Below are 7,500 nucleotides of genomic sequence, written 5' to 3' on the forward strand. Positions count from 1 at the left end.
GTCCATGAAGTTGTCATAAGTGTGAACACAGGATATGCCCTCTTCCCCCCACCCCACCCCACCCCACAAGAGTGAAATATATGGTCTGGAAATGTAAGCAAGGTTTGAGCTTTGTCAGTGTGTCACAACGTGGACAGTTCTCTGTCTCCTGATGAATAAGCGGCACATTGACTTTATATAGTGTACCAAGAGAGTTCCCTTCGCTTACGGCCATACCAGCCTGAATACGCCCGATCTCGTCCGATCTCGGAAGCTAAGCAGGGTCGGGCCTGGTTAGTACTTGGATGGGAGACCGCCTGGGAATACCAGGTGCTGTAAGCTTTTGCTCCAGTAGAGGGTACTCTTATGTCATGCGTGGAGCAACTGCCTTTTATTTATCGCCCTAATAATGTTGTGTCTTTTATTGGACTACATGCAGTTTGTTAGTGCTGCCCTGCCCTGATCAAATCCAATCATGGACAGTGCGTTTCCCTCGAAATGTAGGCACTACATTCAGCATTTGTTTTTAGGCTCGGAGACTGTCAATGTCTGTCGTCCATTAGGGCCCTGTAAAATCCCTTCAATGTTTTGCCTGAAACCCCCCCCCCCCCCCAAAAAAAAAAAAAAATAAACAATTACTCCCCCTCTTCTCCGTTTACATTTCCCGGTTGGCCGTTTATCCCTGCTTCTCCAGGTTTTCGCTCTCAAAAGCACACCCTTTTAATCGAAATATAACACGATTGGATGTTCTATGTCCACGACAACGTTTAAAACCCTAGCAGGAGACCACTTTTGAGGTCTGGGAAAAATTGAAGACATATCGATTTTGGGGTGTAGTTACCCTTTACACGCAAGTGTGCGCCAGGAAGAGACATTTGTTTGGTTAAGCAGTGTTGCTGTAGCTCTCATGTGATTGCGGAGTTTGCAAAACAAATGGCCACTGGATTGATGCAAATAATGATGATATAATTCTGCCAAGCTGGCATAGGCTACTTTGCAGTTAACATTTCATTGAGAAGGTTTTTGTGGGAAGCCTTTCCTTCTCTACCAGAAGAAGGTAATCATTAGCCTCATCGCTAACGGCTACACAAAGTGTAGCGCTCCGCTCGCATGCGCACAGAAACTGGGCAGTCCTGTGCCGTTTCTGAAAGTTGGGTGGAAATACGAATCACTGATGCATTTTGTTGATGTCTAATGATTCACTTGGGCAAATGAATGCATTTTCTAACAAGTTGAAAGGATTTAGTTGATTTCCTCCTTAGTTCAAAACATTTTTGAATATTGTTGAATTTCGGTTTAAAGTCTGGATTCCGTGATTCCGTGCGGGCGCGCCGTATTATATAGTCCATGAAGTTGTCATAAGTGTGAACACAGGATATGCCCTCTTCCCCCCCCCCCACCCCACCCCACCCCACCCCACAAGAGTGAAATATATGGTCTGGAAATGTAAGCAAGGTTTGAGCTTTGTCAGTGTGTCACAACGTGGACAGTTCTCTGTCTCCTGATGAATAAGCGGCACATTGACTTTATATAGTGTACCAAGAGAGTTCCCTTCGCTTACGGCCATACCAGCCTGAATACGCCCGATCTCGTCCGATCTCGGAAGCTAAGCAGGGTCGGGCCTGGTTAGTACTTGGATGGGAGACCGCCTGGGAATACCAGGTGCTGTAAGCTTTTTGCTCCAGTAGAGGGTACTCTTACGTCATGCGTGGAGCAACTGCCTTTTATTTATCGCCCTAATAATGTTGTGTCTTTTTATTGGACTACATGCAGTTTGTTAGTGCTGCCCTGCCCTGATCAAATCCAATCATGGACAGTGCGTTTCCCTCGAAATGTAGGCACTACATTCAGCATTTGTTTTTAGGCTCGGAGACTGTCAATGTCTGTCGTCCATTAGGGCCCTGTAAAATCCCTTCAATGTTTTGCCTGAAACCCCCCAAAAAAAAAAAATTTTTTAAACAAAAACAATTACTCCCCCTCTTCTCCGTTTACATTTCCCGGTTGGCCGTTTATCCCTGCTTCTCCAGGTTTTCGCTCTCAAAAGCACACCCTTTTAATCGAAATATAACACGATTGGATGTTCTATGTCCACGACAACGTTTAAAACCCTAGCAGGAGACCACTTTTGAGGTCTGGGAAAAATTGAAGACATATCGATTTTGGGGTGTAGTTACCCTTTACACGCAAGTGTGCGCCAGGAAGAGACATTTGTTTGGTTAAGCAGTGTTGCTGTAGCTCTCATGTGATTGCGGAGTTTGCAAAACAAATGGCCACTGGATTGATGCAAATAATGATGATATAATTCTGCCAAGCTGGCATAGGCTACTTTGCAGTTAACATTTCATTGAGAAGGTTTTTGTGGGAAGCCTTTCCTTCTCTACCAGAAGAAGGTAATCATTAGCCTCATCGCTAACGGCTACACAAAGTGTAGCGCTCCGCTCGCATGCGCACAGAAACTGGGCAGTCCTGTGCCGTTTCTGAAAGTTGGGTGGAAATACGAATCACTGATGCATTTTGTTGATGTCTAATGATTCACTTGGGCAAATGAATGCATTTTCTAACAAGTTGAAAGGATTTAGTTGATTTCCTCCTTAGTTCAAAACATTTTTGAATATTGTTGAATTTCGGTTTAAAGTCTGGATTCCGTGATTCCGTGCGGGCGCGCCGTATTATATAGTCCATGAAGTTGTCATAAGTGTGAACACAGGATATGCCCTCTTCCCCCCACCCCACCCCACCCCACAAGAGTGAAATATATGGTCTGGAAATGTAAGCAAGGTTTGAGCTTTGTCAGTGTGTCACAACGTGGACAGTTCTCTGTCTCCTGATGAATAAGCGGCACATTGACTTTATATAGTGTACCAAGAGAGTTCCCTTCGCTTACGGCCATACCAGCCTGAATACGCCCGATCTCGTCCGATCTCGGAAGCTAAGCAGGGTCGGGCCTGGTTAGTACTTGGATGGGAGACCGCCTGGGAATACCAGGTGCTGTAAGCTTTTTGCTCCAGTAGAGGGTACTCTTACGTCATGCGTGGAGCAACTGCCTTTTATTTATCGCCCTAATAATGTTGTGTCTTTTTATTGGACTACATGCAGTTTGTTAGTGCTGCCCTGCCCTGATCAAATCCAATCATGGACAGTGCGTTTCCCTCGAAATGTAGGCACTACATTCAGCATTTGTTTTTAGGCTCGGAGACTGTCAATGTCTGTCGTCCATTAGGGCCCTGTAAAATCCCTTCAATGTTTTGCCTGAAACCCCCCCCATTTTTTTTTTTAAAAATAATAAACAATTACTCCCCCTCTTCTCCGTTTACATTTCCCGGTTGGCCGTTTATCCCTGCTTCTCCAGGTTTTCGCTCTCAAAAGCACACCCTTTTAATCGAAATATAACACGATTGGATGTTCTATGTCCACGACAACGTTTAAAACCCTAGCAGGAGACCACTTTTGAGGTCTGGGAAAAATTGAAGACATATCGATTTTGGGGTGTAGTTACCCTTTACACGCAAGTGTGCGCCAGGAAGAGACATTTGTTTGGTTAAGCAGTGTTGCTGTAGCTCTCATGTGATTGCGGAGTTTGCAAAACAAATGGCCACTGGATTGATGCAAATAATGATGATATAATTCTGCCAAGCTGGCATAGGCTACTTTGCAGTTAACATTTCATTGAGAAGGTTTTTGTGGGAAGCCTTTCCTTCTCTACCAGAAGAAGGTAATCATTAGCCTCATCGCTAACGGCTACACAAAGTGTAGCGCTCCGCTCGCATGCGCACAGAAACTGGGCAGTCCTGTGCCGTTTCTGAAAGTTGGGTGGAAATACGAATCACTGATGCATTTTGTTGATGTCTAATGATTCACTTGGGCAAATGAATGCATTTTCTAACAAGTTGAAAGGATTTAGTTGATTTCCTCCTTAGTTCAAAACATTTTTGAATATTGTTGAATTTCGGTTTAAAGTCTGGATTCCGTGATTCCGTGCGGGCGCGCCGTATTATATAGTCCATGAAGTTGTCATAAGTGTGAACACAGGATATGCCCTCTTCCCCCCACCCCACCCCACCCCACAAGAGTGAAATATATGGTCTGGAAATGTAAGCAAGGTTTGAGCTTTGTCAGTGTGTCACAACGTGGACAGTTCTCTGTCTCCTGATGAATAAGCGGCACATTGACTTTATATAGTGTACCAAGAGAGTTCCCTTCGCTTACGGCCATACCAGCCTGAATACGCCCGATCTCGTCCGATCTCGGAAGCTAAGCAGGGTCGGGCCTGGTTAGTACTTGGATGGGAGACCGCCTGGGAATACCAGGTGCTGTAAGCTTTTTGCTCCAGTAGAGGGTACTCTTACGTCATGCGTGGAGCAACTGCCTTTTATTTATCGCCCTAATAATGTTGTGTCTTTTTATTGGACTACATGCAGTTTGTTAGTGCTGCCCTGCCCTGATCAAATCCAATCATGGACAGTGCGTTTCCCTCGAAATGTAGGCACTACATTCAGCATTTGTTTTTAGGCTCGGAGACTGTCAATGTCTGTCGTCCATTAGGGCCCTGTAAAATCCCTTCAATGTTTTGCCTGAAACCCCCCCCCCCCCCCAAAAAAAAAAAATATATAAAAAAATATATATATATATAAACAATTACTCCACCTCTTCTCCGTTTACATTTCCCGGTTGGCCGTTTATCCCTGCTTCTCCAGGTTTTCGCTCTCAAAAGCACACCCTTTTAATCGAAATATAACACGATTGGATGTTCTATGTCCACGACAACGTTTAAAACCCTAGCAGGAGACCACTTTTGAGGTCTGGGAAAAATTGAAGACATATCGATTTTGGGGTGTAGTTACCCTTTACACGCAAGTGTGCGCCAGGAAGAGACATTTGTTTGGTTAAGCAGTGTTGCTGTAGCTCTCATGTGATTGCGGAGTTTGCAAAACAAATGGCCACTGGATTGATGCAAATAATGATGATATAATTCTGCCAAGCTGGCATAGGCTACTTTGCAGTTAACATTTCATTGAGAAGGTTTTTGTGGGAAGCCTTTCCTTCTCTACCAGAAGAAGGTAATCATTAGCCTCATCGCTAACGGCTACACAAAGTGTAGCGCTCCGCTCGCATGCGCACAGAAACTGGGCAGTCCTGTGCCGTTTCTGAAAGTTGGGTGGAAATACGAATCACTGATGCATTTTGTTGATGTCTAATGATTCACTTGGGCAAATGAATGCATTTTCTAACAAGTTGAAAGGATTTAGTTGATTTCCTCCTTAGTTCAAAACATTTTTGAATATTGTTGAATTTCGGTTTAAAGTCTGGATTCCGTGATTCCGTGCGGGCGCGCCGTATTATATAGTCCATGAAGTTGTCATAAGTGTGAACACAGGATATGCCCTCTTCCCCCCACCCCACCCCACCCCACCCCAAAGAGTGAAATATATGGTCTGGAAATGTAAGCAAGGTTTGAGCTTTGTCAGTGTGTCACAACGTGGACAGTTCTCTGTCTCCTGATGAATAAGCGGCACATTGACTTTATATAGTGTACCAAGAGAGTTCCCTTCGCTTACGGCCATACCAGCCTGAATACGCCCGATCTCGTCCGATCTCGGAAGCTAAGCAGGGTCGGGCCTGGTTAGTACTTGGATGGGAGACCGCCTGGGAATACCAGGTGCTGTAAGCTTTTTGCTCCAGTAGAGGGTACTCTTACGTCATGCGTGGAGCAACTGCCTTTTATTTATCGCCCTAATAATGTTGTGTCTTTTTATTGGACTACATGCAGTTTGTTAGTGCTGCCCTGCCCTGATCAAATCCAATCATGGACAGTGCGTTTCCCTCGAAATGTAGGCACTACATTCAGCATTTGTTTTTAGGCTCGGAGACTGTCAATGTCTGTCGTCCATTAGGGCCCTGTAAAATCCCTTCAATGTTTTGCCTGAAACCCCCCCCCCCCCCCAAAAAATATTTAAAAAAATAAACAATTACTCCCCTCTTCTCCGTTTACATTTCCCGGTTGGCCGTTTATCCCTGCTTCTCCAGGTTTTCGCTCTCAAAAGCACACCCTTTTAATCGAAATATAACACGATTGGATGTTCTATGTCCACGACAACGTTTAAAACCCTAGCAGGAGACCACTTTTGAGGTCTGGGAAAAATTGAAGACATATCGATTTTGGGGTGTAGTTACCCTTTACACGCAAGTGTGCGCCAGGAAGAGACATTTGTTTGGTTAAGCAGTGTTGCTGTAGCTCTCATGTGATTGCGGAGTTTGCAAAACAAATGGCCACTGGATTGATGCAAATAATGATGATATAATTCTGCCAAGCTGGCATAGGCTACTTTGCAGTTAACATTTCATTGAGAAGGTTTTTGTGGGAAGCCTTTCCTTCTCTACCAGAAGAAGGTCATCATTAGCCTCATCGCTAACGGCTACACAAAGTGTAGCGCTCCGCTCGCATGCGCACAGAAACTGGGCAGTCCTGTGCCGTTTCTGAAAGTTGGGTGGAAATACGAATCACTGATGCATTTTGTTGATGTCTAATGATTCACTTGGGCAAATGAATGCATTTTCTAACAAGTTGAAAGGATTTAGTTGATTTCCTCCTTAGTTCAAAACATTTTTGAATATTGTTGAATTTCGGTTTAAAGTCTGGATTCCGTGATTCCGTGCGGGCGCGCCGTATTATATAGTCCATGAAGTTGTCATAAGTGTGAACACAGGATATGCCCTCTTCCCCCCACCCCACCCCACCCCCCCACCCCACAAGAGTGAAATATATGGTCTGGAAATGTAAGCAAGGTTTGAGCTTTGTCAGTGTGTCACAACGTGGACAGTTCTCTGTCTCCTGATGAATAAGCGGCACATTGACTTTATATAGTGTACCAAGAGAGTTCCCTTCGCTTACGGCCATACCAGCCTGAATACGCCCGATCTCGTCCGATCTCGGAAGCTAAGCAGGGTCGGGCCTGGTTAGTACTTGGATGGGAGACCGCCTGGGAATACCAGGTGCTGTAAGCTTTTTGCTCCAGTAGAGGGTACTCTTACGTCATGCGTGGAGCAACTGCCTTTTATTTATCGCCCTAATAATGTTGTGTCTTTTTATTGGACTACATGCAGTTTGTTAGTGCTGCCCTGCCCTGATCAAATCCAATCATGGACAGTGCGTTTCCCTCGAAATGTAGGCACTACATTCAGCATTTGTTTTTAGGCTCGGAGACTGTCAATGTCTGTCGTCCATTAGGGCCCTGTAAAATCCCTTCAATGTTTTGCCTGAAACCCCCCCCCCAAAAAAAATTTTTTTAAATAAACAATTACTCCCCCTCTTCTCCGTTTACATTTCCCGGTTGGCCGTTTATCCCTGCTTCTCCAGGTTTTCGCTCTCAAAAGCACACCCTTTTAATCGAAATATAACACGATTGGATGTTCTATGTCCACGACAACGTTTAAAACCCTAGCAGGAGACCACTTTTGAGGTCTGGGAAAAATTGAAGACATATCGATTTTGGGGTGTAGTTACCCTTTACACGCAAGTGTGCG

The 7,500-nt window shown here is 44.8% G+C and overlaps 6 non-coding genes across 6 annotated transcripts; all 6 read left to right on the forward strand.

The window, feature by feature from the left end:
* Positions 1 to 202: 202 nt before the first annotated feature.
* LOC124023775 lies at positions 203 to 321 on the forward strand. The gene has a single exon (XR_006836764.1). It is a non-coding gene; the product is annotated as a 5S ribosomal RNA (ribosomal RNA).
* A 1,213-nt stretch (positions 322 to 1,534) lies between these two features.
* On the forward strand, positions 1,535 to 1,653 carry LOC124023776. Its single transcript, XR_006836765.1, has one exon. It is a non-coding gene; the product is annotated as a 5S ribosomal RNA (ribosomal RNA).
* A 1,204-nt stretch (positions 1,654 to 2,857) lies between these two features.
* On the forward strand, positions 2,858 to 2,976 carry LOC124023777. The gene has a single exon (XR_006836766.1). It is a non-coding gene; the product is annotated as a 5S ribosomal RNA (ribosomal RNA).
* A 1,203-nt stretch (positions 2,977 to 4,179) lies between these two features.
* On the forward strand, positions 4,180 to 4,298 carry LOC124023778. The gene has a single exon (XR_006836767.1). It is a non-coding gene; the product is annotated as a 5S ribosomal RNA (ribosomal RNA).
* Positions 4,299 to 5,528: 1,230 nt separating this feature from the next.
* On the forward strand, positions 5,529 to 5,647 carry LOC124023779. The gene has a single exon (XR_006836768.1). It is a non-coding gene; the product is annotated as a 5S ribosomal RNA (ribosomal RNA).
* A 1,215-nt stretch (positions 5,648 to 6,862) lies between these two features.
* Positions 6,863 to 6,981, forward strand: LOC124023780. Its single transcript, XR_006836769.1, has one exon. It is a non-coding gene; the product is annotated as a 5S ribosomal RNA (ribosomal RNA).
* The last annotated feature ends 519 nt before the right edge of the window (positions 6,982 to 7,500 follow it).

This window comes from Oncorhynchus gorbuscha, unplaced genomic scaffold, assembly GCF_021184085.1.
Source record: "Oncorhynchus gorbuscha isolate QuinsamMale2020 ecotype Even-year unplaced genomic scaffold, OgorEven_v1.0 Un_scaffold_1678, whole genome shotgun sequence".
NCBI lineage: Eukaryota > Metazoa > Chordata > Actinopteri > Salmoniformes > Salmonidae > Oncorhynchus > Oncorhynchus gorbuscha.